At 37.3% G+C, this 15,537-nt stretch overlaps 1 protein-coding gene across 1 annotated transcript in view; it reads left to right on the top strand.

Moving 5' to 3' along the window:
- PCNX (pecanex homolog (Drosophila)) overlaps positions 1 to 15,537 on the top strand; it is a gene marked incomplete at its 5' end in the record, with an annotated part of 186,085 nt that overhangs the window by 1,091 nt on the left and 169,457 nt on the right. The window lies entirely within an intron of this gene.

The following is a 15,537-nucleotide window of genomic DNA, read 5'->3' as shown; positions in this document are numbered from 1 at the left end:
CTCCCCCCCCACACACCCGGCACTCCCTTCCCCTCGAGGCGTTCTCGCCTCTCCTCCCTGAGGAGGACCCTCGCTCCAGCTTGTCCGCGTGCGGAGCCCTCGGAGCCGGGCGAGGGGGGAGAATGTGTGCCGCTCCGTGTGGTATGCATCAGTGGGGCGCCCGGGCTCCTCTCAACTCGCTTCGACGCGGTGGTTGAAAATCTGGCTCTCACCCTTCCTGCCTCGCAGAATCCCGTTTTTGCTTACCATTGGTTCTTTTCTGTTCAGCTCCGTGGTCAGTGGTGGTTATTTCCAGGCCAGCGTTCGGGGGAGGGAGCGGGGGAGATACGGGGATTCTGGCTGGCATTTCAGCAGATTTGTTTGGGTTGGTTCAAGGCCTTGTACTGATAGGAAAAGGAAAGCGCTGCCTGTTGCTGAATTCAGGACGACCAGTCTCTCCTAACGATCTAGGTTTTTTAAGCTATATTTTAGCCGAAAGTTTTCTTAAAGAAAAAAAACAAAAAACAGTAGGTTAGGGTGGGGCATTAGGGAGACTAAAGGGGAAGAGAGGTGATACTTGAGCTTCAGTTAAAATCTTAAAGTAACCAGAAGGGAGGAAAGACTGGTAACTTTTTATTTTAGGAGAATGTCTTTGAAAACATTTCTGCCAAGTTTGTGGTTCTTCATGAAGCTGTAGTAAGGGCGCTGGATTAGAAAATCTGGGCGTATGACTACACCAAGTGTTAAAGGTGAGGATACCCAATTCTTTCCTAAGTGAAGCTCGTTTACCGCACTTGGCAGAAAAAGTGGAGGAAGATGAGCTAGATTATTCACATTCTCAAGCGATTTTTAATTGAATTGGAAGGGAGGGGAAAGCCGTTTTAAGAAAAAATGCTGAGTTACTGATGGCTTATTTTTTGAAGGGACTGTTCAGTCTTGTCGCTTTCAGAAAATTTATCACAAAGTGTTATAATTTTCAATTAATTCTGGCCCGGAATGTTAGTTCTATTTGCACTTCTCTATCTTCCAGGAATATGACATCATTAATGAACAGGTTAATTACTTTGGGTGTAAGAATCCTCAGGATGTCACAGAGCTTTTCATGCAGTTTTCTTTTATGTCCAGGAGAATTGTTCTCCAGATACAAGGATTAGTTGCTGTGTTTCCATGTTATCATGGGACCTGTGTTAGTGCCTAAGACTGTTTAATTAACAAGCACTACTAAAGGAAATTTAGAACAAATGTAAAGCTGATGCATTGAGTTTACTGTTTCATTTTGGGAGTTTATTCAGTTAAATTTAATTCACAAATACCTGAACGTCTGATGTGTGCTAGGCAATTTGCTGGGTTCTGGGAAAGTAAAACTGCTTTTCTGACTTTGTTGTTTAAGTTAATGGCAACTCTACTCTTCCTCAACTTTTAAGAAGCTTTCCTTGATTCTTCTCTTCATTTCTCTTCACATCCAGTTCATCAACCAATCTTGTGAGTTCTCTCTTTAAAACCTAACTAGAATCCAGCTAATCTTTGTCACCACCCTCTAATGAGAGTCACTGCTTCCATTCTTTATTCTCTGTTCTTCATAGAGATGTCTGAATGATCCCTTAAAACACAGGTCAGTTCATGGCATTCTGCTCTCAAAGCCACCCCTTCCACTTGTTTCCCCTGCCCCCACTTAATTTGCCTTCTCACAGTTTTCCTTGCACAACAACTGTGTCCCTGCCTCAGGGCCTTTGTACTTGCTGTTCTCCTGTCTGGATGACTCCTCTCCTCCAGATATCTGTGTGACTTATGTGCTGCCTTAATTTCAGGCTTTAGGTATATGTGAGTATTTCCTTGATAACCTATGTAAATAGGAACTTCCCAGCTCCTGCAATACTTTCTAGCTCTCCTACCCTCCTTTATTTAAGAGCACTTATTACAAATTGGTTATGTGTTTATTAATTACCCTTTAGAATGTAAGCTCTGAGAGGTAGAGAGCTTATTTATTGCTGTATTGTCAAGACCTAGATCAGTGCCAAGCACATAATAAGTACTCAGATATTAGTGAATAATTACAAGTTAACAAAATACAGCTTTTGCCTTTGAGGAGCTTTAAGTCTAGCTTGGGGATAATGAACAACTACAGGCATTAGAACTGTTGTGAAAAGGTCAGTGCAGATGGCCCTGAGCTTTTTGATTGATCATGATCTAGGGGCAGTTGGCAAAGAATATTAGTAAACTTTTTAGGAAGCGTTCTAGTACTATAGTATTGAGGTAGATAGATTAACGTATACATTGGAACCAAAATCCAGCATTCCATGTTAAAATCTCAGGCAGTTACAGATTATTTGTATGCTCTTCCGATAATAATTATGAGTGATAATGACTAGTAAGTATGTGTATACGTTCTTTATCCCAAACCCCATTTTACTGATGAGGACACCACTTAGTGACAGGTTCCAGTGGACTTTTGAAGCCATTTTGCAGGCAGCTGTACCCGACTCCCCTTTTGTTTTTAAAGATCTCTTTGAAGAAGTTTATATTGAGTTAGGAAGAGTCTTAATGGCTTTTTGTATAGGAGTCACTTTTTTTTGTTTTTAATGAGTAGTGTTTGTGGATACTTTGAAAGGTGGATTTTGTAGTTTCTGCAATTATAAAATTTTTAAGTAGTGAAAATCAAGAAGTAACTTTTCCTTATTTTCATTGTCATTCGGTTTGCCTTAAGGCACTCACCCCATTTTATCTTGTTATAATTATGTGTGTACATGGTATGTCACACATGGTGAGCTTTGTGGGTGTGAGCTTTGTGGCATTTTCATGTGATGGAAAGCAGACTGGAGTTGGTGTTATCTTGATTTTTGAGCCTTGGCTCTGTTATTGATTAGGTGCCCTTTAAACCAGACTCTCCACCTTTTTGAACTTTGATTTACTCACTTGTGAGATATTTCATGGGTATTTTGTCAGACAATATTTACGAAAAAGAGGAAATTATTCACCTTCAGAGCGAATGTCAGTCATTTGAAAGAACTGATTAGAAAGAATCATTCAAAAAAATAATTAGAAGAGTATTTCCTCTATAATGTATGACTAGAGGAGATTAGACAGTAAGTCAAACCATTATCTTCACATGTTGTTGCTCAATGTAATGTTTTCTTTTATAAAGAGTTATATCCTTAGGTAACAAACCATTAACAATAGACTCTCTTTACATAAGTGGTTCTCAGACTCTACTTGACATCAGAATCACTTTATTCAGTTTTTCAACTGTGTCCAACTCTGCGACCCCATGGACTGTAGCACGCCAGGATTCCCTGTCTTTCACAATGTCCCGGAGTTTACTCAAACTCATATCCACTGAGTTAGTGTCCTCTGGTGCCATCCAACCATCTCGTCCTGTGTCGCCTCTTTCTCCTGTCCTCAATCTTTCCCAGCATCAGGGTCTTTTCCAGTGAGTTTGCTCTTCACATCAGGTGGCCAAAGGATTGGAGCTTCAGCATCAGTCAGTCCTTCCAGTGAATATTCTGGGTGGATTTCCTTCAGGATTGACTGATCTCCTTGCTGACCACGGGATTCTCAAGAATGGAAACAGTGACAGATTTTACTTTATTGGGCTCCAAAATCATTTTGAACGGTGATTGCAGCATCACCTGGACAAGTTAAAAATGTGCACCTTCTGATGTGGGTGATCTGGAGTGTGACCTATTAATTGTATTTTGTAAACACTCTGGGTCAGTATAGAGAACTTGATCAGTATGACTCTGATACCCAGCCCCTGACTTATATCTGGCTGCTTACCCAACATAATTTGGCCATGGCACAGGGATGTCTAAAACCTTTCTAGATTCCCTATTAACCCCCCCCCCATCAAAAAAATGTTTTATTTTTGTCCTCTTAGTGACACCATCTTGTCTCTAGTAGCTCATACCATCCCCCTGTTTCTTGCCTTATGAGCAAATCTTAACCGATTCTAGTGACAGAGCTTCTCAGAGCTCCTTTCCACTTCCTAGTTCATACTGTTTTTTGTCTGCACTACTACCTTGGCTTCTTTACAACTCTTTTTCCACAGAGTGAGAGGTGACAATCAGTTTGTGTCATTCCCCTTTTATATAATATCCTTCAATTTTTTTTTTTTTTTGCACTTAAAGTCCATCATCTTTACTGAGGCCTCACCAAAGCCAGTTCCATCTTTGTCTACAGTTTGTATAGTTTTTCACTGTGCCGTGGTCACGCTGGCCACCTTTCTGTTACTTCAGCCTACTGAGCCTGCTCCTCCGGTGGGGCGTTTGCACATGCTGTGTGTTCTGAAGGGATACATTTCCCTCCAGCTCTCTGCAAGGCTGCTTGCTGCTGGGGCTTTACGGCTGGTCTTAAAAGTCACCTCAGAGGCCTAGTCTGGTACGCAGAAACAGCTTCTCTTTTCCATGATTCCTTCCCATAACTTTCTTCTGCAGTGCTTATCAGAAACACGTTTATGTCTTTGCTTGCTTGTTTGCTGTCTAACTTTCTCTCCTACCCACTGCCTTGAAAGTCACTTGAGGACAGAGGTTGTGTCTCACTCATTTGGCAGTGTATCTCCAGTGCCTTCTCTTGTGTTTGGCTTATATTAGGTTCTAAATAAATATTATATTATTATATATGTGAACCTTCTTTAGACTTAACACCTTCACTGACTGAATAGCTGGATGTGGAGTGTACTGTGGTAGACTGTGTGATATGGTAGAGTTACATCTTACTGGGGGTTAGGTTCAATATCAGTATTCATGATGAAAATAAAATAGAGAAATATTCAAAAAATCAAATACAGAATGACTTGAAAAACCGTTAAGTCACTAAAAATGCAGCATATATTTTTTAATGTATAAACTTTGTGCCATTATACATACATATACAAATATACACACTGTATACACAGTAATATATACTGTATTAAACTTATGGAGAGATTATATTCAGAAACTAACCCCTTCATATAAAATATATGAAGGCTTCAACTTTTTCCTCCTGGTTATCTTATTGTTATTTTCTCTCTGTAGCTGATCTTTATCATGTACTAAATAATAAATTCCTTATTAGTGAGTAATTCTCTGAGGCTGTCAAGTCATTCTTTCCTAAAGATTTAAAAATATTTTAAAGATCAATGTAAATGAGATTTAGTTATGATGACTAAAACTGACGTTTCTATATTTTATAATTTATATTTCTTAACATGTTTTCCTTCAATTAGGAAGGTTATCATATATTAGCAATTAAACATGATTATTAGTATTAGAGTATTATTAGATTATTAGTATCTGTATCCTTTCAGTTCAGTTCAGTTGCTCAGTTGTGTCCGACTCTTTGCGACCCCATGGACTGCAGCACGCCAGGCCTCCCTGTGCATCATCACCAACTCCCGGAGTTTACCTAAACTCTTTAGGATAAGTTTAATGGCTAGTGGATGATCTGTTTTGACCTATATTATCTCTGTTATATACCCTAAATAAATTAAGGGGTACATTGTCCAAAGATGGTTTACAAATGGAAGTTTTGAAGAAAGGATTCATTTTATCAGCTTGTAAAAAAACTTGTGAATTTATCAAAGCAGTTGATCCCTGGAATGTTTTAGTGTCTTTTGTTAATGTCTTTTTGCTATTTGAGAAGTTATTCCAAGTTGTAAAATGATTTGGCAATTAGAAAACTAGGAAGGTTTCCTTTTTTTTTCAAGCCTTTGAATACACAGATTTAATAAGCAGGTAGCTTGCTTTCTGTAGCTGACTTTACTTTCAGTAAGTTTTTCCAACATTGTTTTTTTAAGGATTTTGAGACATACAGAAAAATCAAAAGAATTGTATCCACCACCTGGGTTCTGCTATTTTAAAAAATTCCATTTCTGCCTCTGAATTCCTCTACCTGTCAAGACCTCCCCCCCACTTTTTAAGGGGGTGCATGTGAAGTAAGTTACAGACATTAATACAGATCCCCCCCCCCAAATACTTCAGCACTCATACCATTAGATAGAGTTCTAAAACTGAGCCATTGGATGAGTTTTGGTAAATGACTTTGCACCTGTGTAGTGCAGGCCCATCACGTTGAAGAACATTAGCATCACCCCAGAAAGTTCCCGCTTGCCCTTTCCAGTCAGTTCTGTCACCCCCGTTCTGATGGTTTTTCTTTCATAAGTGAGTTTGGAACTTCATATAAATGGAGTCGTGTAGCGTGTACTTGTGTAAGTCTTTTCACTCAGCAAAGTGTTGAAGAGAGTCATCCCGGTTGTGTGCATTGGTAGCTTGTTCCTTTATTGCTGAGCAGTATTCCTTTGTGTGAATACGCTCTAGTCTGTTCATCTTTATCCGCTTTCCTGGATATGAGGAGGGCCTCTTTCCAGTTTTTGGCTGTTTTATAAAGGGTGGTACTCCAGCATGAGAGTTAGTTTTATTAGAACTGAAAGAAGTTGGAAAACTTTATTGACTATCAAGAATGCTTTCTCTTCCCAAGTAAGACCCAAGTTTTAATTTAAAATAGCGTAGTGATAATTGCATATTTCAGCCTTCATTTCACTTTTGTTGTTTAGTTCCTAAGTCATGTCCTACTCTCTGAGACCCTATGGACTGCGGCATGCCAGGCTTCCCTGTCCTTCACTATCTCCTGGAGTTTGCTCAAACTCACATCCATTGAGTCTGGGATGCCATCCAACCATTTCACTTTTAGTAGTCTTTAATGCTGTACTTTTATTTGCTCAGTATTTAGATTTTTGTTTTGTCAGTGCAATAGAACCTTTTTGTTCACATGTAAATATATATGTATGACAATCAGAAATTGAAAGTAAAAAGAAAATAAAAACCATCTGTAATCCCTTTCAGATAGGCTGTTATAGCAACCAAAAGTATTTGGAATATATAAATACGTATGTATTATGCTTCCTCCTTACAAAAACGGGCTCATAAAATTTGTAGTTTTGAAGCCTCCTATTTTCACTTGACTATAAATTGTGAATGTTTTCCTGTGGGGGGTAAAGCAGTTTTAATCACTCTGTAGTGAACTATAGCACGGATGTGTTACAGTGTGTTTGACAGTTTTCCCATTGCTGTAGTTCTTAGCTATTTAGAAAACACTAGGGTAAATATTCTTAGAGGTAAATCTTTAAACTAGTCTTTGGTATAAATCCTTAGAAGTGGCTTATTAAAGTATATGCATATTTTTCTTTGATAAATAATTCACTTTTATTGAATGACTATAATGAAAAAAAAAAAAAGACGAGAGCGTGAAATAACAGCATAAGATCACTGAGAAGGCAAAATCGATTTGTGGTCCAGGGAGCACAGGTAGTAAGCGATTATCCTCAGGAGGAGGAAAGGACAAATGCTGACCGCAAAAGGGATCAGCCGTTGGTGGTAATTAGTTGAGGTAGATCTTCTATGGTTTATGTAACCTCTTAAAGTACAGAGTGTTTTATGTTGAGAGTGAACAGAAGGTGAGGAGCGTATTCAAGGTTTGAGGAGGATCTCCAGAAGATGAAATGCTATCCTTATTTTCATGGAGGGAAAAATATGTAGCAGAGATGGTAGAATTACTGGTCAGTTTCGAGGGTTCCTTTGAGGTTGGAGAACATGAGTTCAGAGTTGTTTGAAGAGGAATGCTCAAGAGAGAAATTGCAAGTAATCTTTACTTGGAGTTATCAGTGATAGAGGACAATCCAGGCCACAGGGTAGAAGATCTGGGGAGAAAATACAGTTCATCAAGAGAAGGGGCTTGGTTAGAACGCCAGAGCCCAAGAGCAGTTAAAAATCAGCAAAGGAAGCAAGAAGGCAGAAGGAAAATGAAGAGAGGAACCTATAGCAGAAGCCAAGAAAAAAATTTTTGAAAAGAAGAAAATGGTCAAAAATGCCAATGGTCAAAGAAAATGGTCAAAAATTGGTCTCCTGACAGGTAGTATTAATTTAATTTTCATCAGCAGTATTGAGAGTACTTGTCTTCCCACCTCTATTCAACATTTTGCAAAAAAAAGTGTTATTGTCATAAATTTCTTTGTCAGTGGAATGTTGAATAAACCATTTACGTAATTTTCTGTTTGGGGTAATAGAATTTCTCATAAAGTACTTTTAAATACAATTTTTGTTTTTTTTTAGTCCAAACTAAAGATGTTTACTGCACTAATATATGGCACAAAACAATTTTTATTGGATTTTTCCTCTTCTCTGTACTCAGATAATTTCCACAGTAGGTAATTGTTAAACAAGCAGAAATGTTTTGAGAGGAAGTTGATTGCTTCTTTCTGTTATTTTATCCGAGTTAAATCAAATGGTTTTCCTGTATCTCTGTGCATACCTGGGGAGGCAGAGAATTATTTTGTAGGTGAGCTAGGACTCCTGGGTTAACAGGGTAGTCACACTAGGATGGCTAGAGTGGTGGTATGGAAAAGGGCAGATTACAGCAAATATTCTGTAGATTTTACTATACTGTTAACTTCTTTAGCAGATGAATTGCTGATGAATTTTACCAAACCACATTGGAATAGTTACTGCTTCTGATTCCTCTGCTTGTCACCCTAAAAGTTGATTAAATGCTTTCTTTGCTAGAATGATAAAACAGTTCATTCTTTCTTTCCTTCCTTTATCTTCAGAACCTTAGGAGTTGCATGTTTTATAACTTGTACCATGGGTACTAGTCTCTGTTGCTTAATGTTATGGTAAGAAAGAAAAGAAAACTTAGCGGAAAGCAAGCCATTTCCTTTTGAGGTTTTAAGGGGAAAAGAAGTCCTATTTGTAGAGCTTAGTACAAACCAAATAAGAGCCCTGAGTGCCAGCTGCCCTGAGAATAGGCAGGAATATTAGTCACAAATTGGAGAAGTTTGAATTGTGTATCTGGCTGTTTTCCTAATCCTCCTCACTCCTTGAATGTTGTCTAGACATAAACTGAACAGATTCAAGCACTGTAGTTATCATCTTGAAAACTTTGTATTTTGAAATAGTTTTAGCTTTACAGAAAAGTTGGCAAAAACAGTAAAGAGAGTTGTTACATACCCTTTGTCCAGCTTCCTCTAATATTAAAATTGTACATAGCCATGGTGCATTTGTCAAAATGGAGAAATTATCATTGGTATGTGTAGTACTATTAATGAATCATGGACCTTATTTGGATTTCACCAGTTTTTCCATTAACGTCCCTTTTCTGTTTCAGGATCCAGCCTAGGATTCTATATTGCATTTGTATCATTTTCTTTAATATGGCTTTCTTTCTGTTTTCTCTCGCCATTCCTCTATTCTTTGAGGAATTTTACAGTTTATAACAATCAAATTGTCTTAAAAGAAAAATTAGTAAAAGTTTTTATGTCTGTGCTAGGTACATTTTAGATGGACAGAAGAGTATTTTGAATGATTTTTAAATCATGCATTGACCATTGACCTATGTGAGGCTATTTTTAATTGAAATATTTTATATATGGTATGAAATAATTCTAAAGATGAAAAAGATTTGAGACCCCATTCACACAAAACGGACACTGGTGTCCATTTAATGCTGTTTCCCTAATTTATAAATTAGAAGCAGTGGGACAAATGCACAACCATGTTCCGCAGTAGATTGTGAGTAATCTCCTCTGTGTCATAAAGTGTTCAGGAATTGGAAGGAGGATGCATCATTTCCTAGAAGGCTTTATGCAGAGAGTTTATACATTCACAGCCTTAACTATATGCTGGGCCCTGTGTTAGGCCTTATGGTGGGGGACCTTTATGAAGTTTATTTCTGCTGAAACATCATTGCCCATAGTCTTGCCACCAGGCAAATGAATCTTCGCTCTGTGGAAAAGACTTTTTAGTGAAAGAATACCTGTTCTTGGGTGTAATGGTTTGCTCTGCTGTCAAGTTTTTTATTGTAATATATCCAGCCTATTAAGGCTTTCTTAAGCTTTGTTTAATCATTCAAAGTTACAGTTCCTAGAATTTATAAAACTTAACATGCTATCTAATATGGGTAGTGTTTTGTTGCTTTGCCTTTGATTTGGTAATCTTACACAACTACCGACAAATGTTCATAGCATCGTTTTTGTTCACATCGTAACGCAGTGTCAGTGTTGCTCAGACTTTCATTGTGGATCTGTCTTGGCTTTCTTTCTTGTTAAAGAATATCTGTAGGTAAACTACTGAAAGTCAAAGTAACTAAAATCACAGAAATGCACCACATAGCTCTTCACACTGTTGTAGGCATTGGCAGGTGGCTTTTAGTTAATCATAACTTTATATATTTTTGCTGACTAGTCGGGTGAGAATTAGAATTCTCCACGGGATGATTTTAAGCTACCTGCCCTCCACTCCCCTGCTCATTCTGAGTACCTGCTCATCTCTTTTCCTTCTCTAACAAAATGCATGTCATAACACAGGAGTGGGGCTGATGTTGAGCTACTCCTGAGTCAGCCTTCTTTGTTTTGTTTTTAAAGGAAGTTACTCAGCAGCTTTAGAAGATTATTAGGAATTCTTTTTATTTTCCTGACTAATGTTTGTCATGACACCCCACTTGAGAATTGCTGGCCTGCCCTATGACTCAGGCTTCTACACAAGGGATAACACAGAGCTGCCTTTACTTTTCCTCTTTAAAAAAAAAAGCTCACCATGTGATAGCTGGGGATTAATGTACCTGCATTCTTATTGTGCTTTACTCCAATAAATCACTGTCTAGGGGAATTTCCAGATATGTGTATTTTGGAAAGCCACTCTACCTAGATGTACCAACAGAAAAAGCCTGTAGATGATTGCTCATGAACACCTCCTGCCAACAGTCACTACCTGGGCAGCGTTAGCCTACTATTCATGACTGTCTGAAAACGCCTTGTTGATTCCTGCTGAGGTTGCTGCTTTAAGTCAGCGCCTTTTTTCCAGCAGTGAGTGAATTACTGAATAATTTTGATTCTGGCTGAAATAGAGGCTTCTATGGTACTGATAATAGTAACACTTATATGGTGCTTTTTACCCGTTATAATCCTTGAGCGCGTTTCACCCTCTAGTTAAAAAACCGTTAGGTTTTTATCATGAAAATAATATTAGTTATAGAAATTGTTCCAGGTAGTACTCAAGTATATAGAGTCCAAAATAAAAGTACATATAGTCCAAAGTAAGGGTTCAAAGTAAAAGCAAACGCTGCTGTGGCAATACTGTGGTACACATTTGTATATTTAAGGTTTTAGTTGTGGAAATTTTACAGCATAAGTCTCTAGAAAAATTGCTGGGTCAAAGTATGTACATTTCAAATTAAACTAGATGTCCGATTATACCTCAGAAAATGTTACACCAGTTTATATTCTCAATAGTGTATGTGAAAGGACTTACTGCTCTTTGTTTTCACCAACATTATTAGTCTTTTTTGATGTTTTGATTTTGTAAAATGGCATCATGTTTTAATTTGCATTTCCTTATTAATAGGTTCTTTGAATATCTTTTTATAGGTTTAGTAGACATTTATATCTCTTTTCTTTCAGCTATCTGTTGTGTCCTTTATCCTTTTTTGTAAGTCATGTTCTTTTTTTGGTCAAATAATCGTTTATTATTTTAGTCATGTTCTTTCTAAGTGGTTTTGAGAGCCCTTTGTATATATAGAAATTAGCTCTTTATTATGTATTAAAAATTTCCCCTAATACGTCTTTTATCTGTATGATTGAGTTTTTTGAGCATATAAATTTAACATTTTTTTTTTTTAATTTAACATTTGTAGTAGTCACATTTGCAACTTTTCTTCATGTGATAAAGACCTTCCCTATTAACAATTTGTTAAAAAAATATTCATGTTTTTGTCTAATAATTTTTAAATTTAAAAATAAATTTGCCTGGTTAAAAAAGAAACTCTTAAGTCACCCTTTTGTATCTGCCACCATCTTCCCAGTTTTCACCTGCACTGCCTCCCATAAGAAACCACTGTGAGTAGTTTCTTCTGAATCCCATTACAGCATATGGATTCGAATTCAAACGTCTGTCTCCCTCTCCTATCACTCCACTCTATATATTGCCTCCCTTCCCTTAATAGATCTTACACATCTGTGCGTCAGTACCAAAAGGGCTTTTCAGTTTTTTATTTAAATTAACATACAGCATTATACTAATTTCAGGTGTGCAGCATAATGTTTGAATATTTGTGAATATATTGTGAAGTGATCACCACAGTAAGGCTAGTTAACATCTTTTACCATATGTAGTTAGAAATTTTTTTTTCTAGTGATGACAACATTTAAGATTTACTCTCCTAGGAACTTTCAAATACGTGATAACGGTAATATTAACTGTAATCACCTGTCATTATATCCTTATGATATTTTATAGCTGGGAAATTGTATCTTTTGATCCCTTTCACCCATTTGAGCCACTGTCTACCCCCACGTCTGGCAACCATCAAATCTATTCACTATATCTGTGATCTGTTTTTGTTTTGCTTTGTTTTTAGACCGTATATGAGATTGTACAGTATTTGTCTTTCTCTTTCTGATTTATTGTCTTTAGCATTTTGCCATCAAGGTCTATCCATGTTGTTTCAGATGACAAATTTCCTTCTTTTTTAAGGCTGACTAGTATTTTATTATATATATATATATACACACACCCCCCCACACACACACCCACACACACCACATTTTCTTTATCCATTCATCCAGTGATGGACATTTAGGTTGCTTTCATGAATTGGGTGTTATAAATAATGCTGCAGTGAACATGCAAATGCATATATCTTTTTCAGTTAATATTTTTGTTTTCTTCAGATAAATACATAGAAGTGGAATTACTGGATCATATGGTGGTTCTGTTTTTAAGTTTTGGAGGCACCTCTGTGTACTGTTTTCCATAGTGACTGTAACAGTTTGTTCTCTTCAGCAGTGCTCAAGGGTTCCCTTTTCTCCACATCCTTGTTAACACTTGCTATTTATTGTCTTTGTGATAATAGCCATTTCTGAAAGTGTGAGGTAATATCTCATTGTAGTTTTGATTTACATTTCCCTGCTGATTAGTGATATTGAACACCTCATATTGAGTATGAAAATGTACTTGTTGGCCATCTAGATGTCTTTGAAAAAGTGTCTTTTCAGACTCATTTTTACATTGAAAAAAAAAATTTTTTTTTTTGCTGTCATATGAGTTCCTTGTATGTTTTGAATATTAATTCCTTACCAGACATGATTTGTAAATACTTTCTTTTTGTTGATGATTTCCTTTGCTGTGCAGAAGTGTTAGTTTGATGTAATCCCACTTTTTTTTTTTTTTTGGTTTTGTTGCCTTTGTTTTCCATATCAAACACAAAATAATATCACTAAGATCTATGTCAGGGAGCTTAACCTTTGTTTTTTTTCCTAAGAGTTTTATGGTTTCAGATCTTATGTGCAAGTCTTTAATCCATTATGAGGTAGTTTTTTTGTGTGGTGTAAGGTAGCAGTCCAGTTTCATTCTTCTCCATGTGGTTGTCCAGTTTTCCAACACCATTTATTGAAGAGACTGTTCTTTCCTCATTGTCTATTCTTAGCTTCTTCTTGTAAAATTAATTGGCCATAAAAGTGTGGGCTTATTTTGGTGCTCTGTTCTGTTCCATTGATTAACGTGTCTGTTTTTATGCCAATACCATACTGTTTTGATTACTTTAGCTTTGTAATATAGTTTGGAAGCAAGTTTTGCCTGCATAGTGATGCCTCCAGCTTTGTTTGTCTTTCTTAAGATTGCTTTGGCTATGTTAAGATTGCTTTGGCTATTTGGAGTCCCTTTTGATTCCAGATCAATTTTAGGATTGTTCTATTTCTGTGAAAAATGCCATTGGAATTTTGTTAGGGATCGCTTTGATTCTTTAGGTTGCTTTAGGTAGTATGAGCATTTTAACAATATTAATTCTTTAATCCATAAGCATGAACTCGCTTCCCATTTATTTGTGTCATCCTCACTTCTGTTCTCAGTGTCTTGTAGTTTTCAGTGTGCAGGTCTTTCTTTCCCCTTGTTGAATTTATTCTTACGTATTTTATTCTGTTGATGTAGTTGTAAATAGAACTGCTCTCGCTAGTAATTCTAATAATGTTTTGAATAAAAGTGGTGAGAGTGGGCATCCTTCTCTTGATCTTCGTGGAAAAGCTTTCAGCTTTTGATGATGTTAACTGTGGGCTTATCATATATGATCTTTATTATGTTGAGGTGCATTCCCTCTATACGCACTTTGTTGAATGCTTTTGTCATAAATGAGTGTTTTGTCAAATGCTATTTTTGCATCTATTCAGATGATTATATGATTTTTTACCCTTCATTTTGTAAATGTGTAACATATTGATCTGCAGATGTGGAAACATCCTTGCATTTCTATAATAAATTCCACTCATGGTGTATCATCCTTTTAGTGTCTTACTGGATTTGGTTTGCTAATATCTTGTTGAGGATTTTTGCATCTGTGTTCATTTGCCTATAATTTTCTGTCCTTCTGGTGTCTGGTATCAGGGTAGTGCTTGGCTTCCCAGGTGGCACTAGTGGTCAAGAAGCCACCTGCCACTGCAGGAAACGTAAGAGATGCAGGATCAATCCCTGGGTCAGGAAGATCCCTTGCAGGAGGGCACAGCAGCCCACTCCAGCATTCTTGCCTGGAGAATCGCATGGATGTAGGATCCTGGCAGGCCATAGTGTTGCAAAGAGTTGGACACGACTGAAGCAACGTGCAGTGCACAACGCTGGCCTCATAAAGTGAGTTTGGAAGTATTCCTTCATCTTGTGTGTTTTCGAAGACTTTGAGAAAGATTGGTATTAATTTTCTAAATGTTTGGTAGAATTCACCAGGGAAGCTGTCTGGTCCTGAACTTTTGCTGGGCTCAGTTGTTTTTTGTTTTAGTTGCATAGTATTCTGTTGCATGGGTATATTATTGATCATGTTCCCTGCTGATAGATATTTGTTTGTAGCCTTTTGCTAGCACAAACCATGCTGCAGTGAATAATTTGCACAGATGTTATCTTACATGTGTCTAGATACAACGTTAAGATATTTATCCTAGATGTGAGATTGGTTGGTCAAAGGGATAACTGCTTTTGTCGTTTCCGAAGATAGTGCTAAGTTGCCCTCCAGGGGTTTACTTATCACTTTCCATGCCTGCGGGCAATGTATTGGAGTGCCTGTTTGTGCTCCTGTGTGCCACAGCTTCACATAGTTTTGGGATTTTCATAGGTAAAAAGTAGTATCCTAGAATAGTTTTAATTGACATTTCTCCCATTTTGGGGTTGAGCATCTTTTCATAAGCTTATGGAATGAGGTTCGTGACATTGTACAGGAGACAGGGATCAAGACCATTCCCATAGAAAAGAAATGCAAAAAATCAAAATGACTGTCTGGGGAGGCCTTACAAATAGCTGTGAAAAGAAGAGAAGCGAAAAGCAAAGGAGAAAAGGAAAGATATAAACATCTGAATGCAGAGTTCCAAAGAATAGCAAGGAGAGATAAGAAAGCCTTCTTCAGCAATCAATGCAAAGAAATAGAGGAAAACAACAGAATGGGAAAGACTAGGGATCTCTTCAAGAAAATCAGAGATACCAAAGGAACATTTCGTGCAAAGATGAGCTCGATAAAGGACAGAAATGGTATGGACCTAACAGAAGCAGAAGATATTAAGAA

The sequence above is a fragment of the Bison bison genome, unplaced genomic scaffold, assembly GCF_000754665.1.
Source record: "Bison bison bison isolate TAMUID 2011002044 unplaced genomic scaffold, Bison_UMD1.0 scf7180017864239, whole genome shotgun sequence".
In the NCBI taxonomy this organism is placed as follows: domain Eukaryota; kingdom Metazoa; phylum Chordata; class Mammalia; order Artiodactyla; family Bovidae; genus Bison; species Bison bison.
Note: the sequence above shows the minus strand (reverse complement) of the source record. Positions and strands in the feature narration are given on the sequence as shown.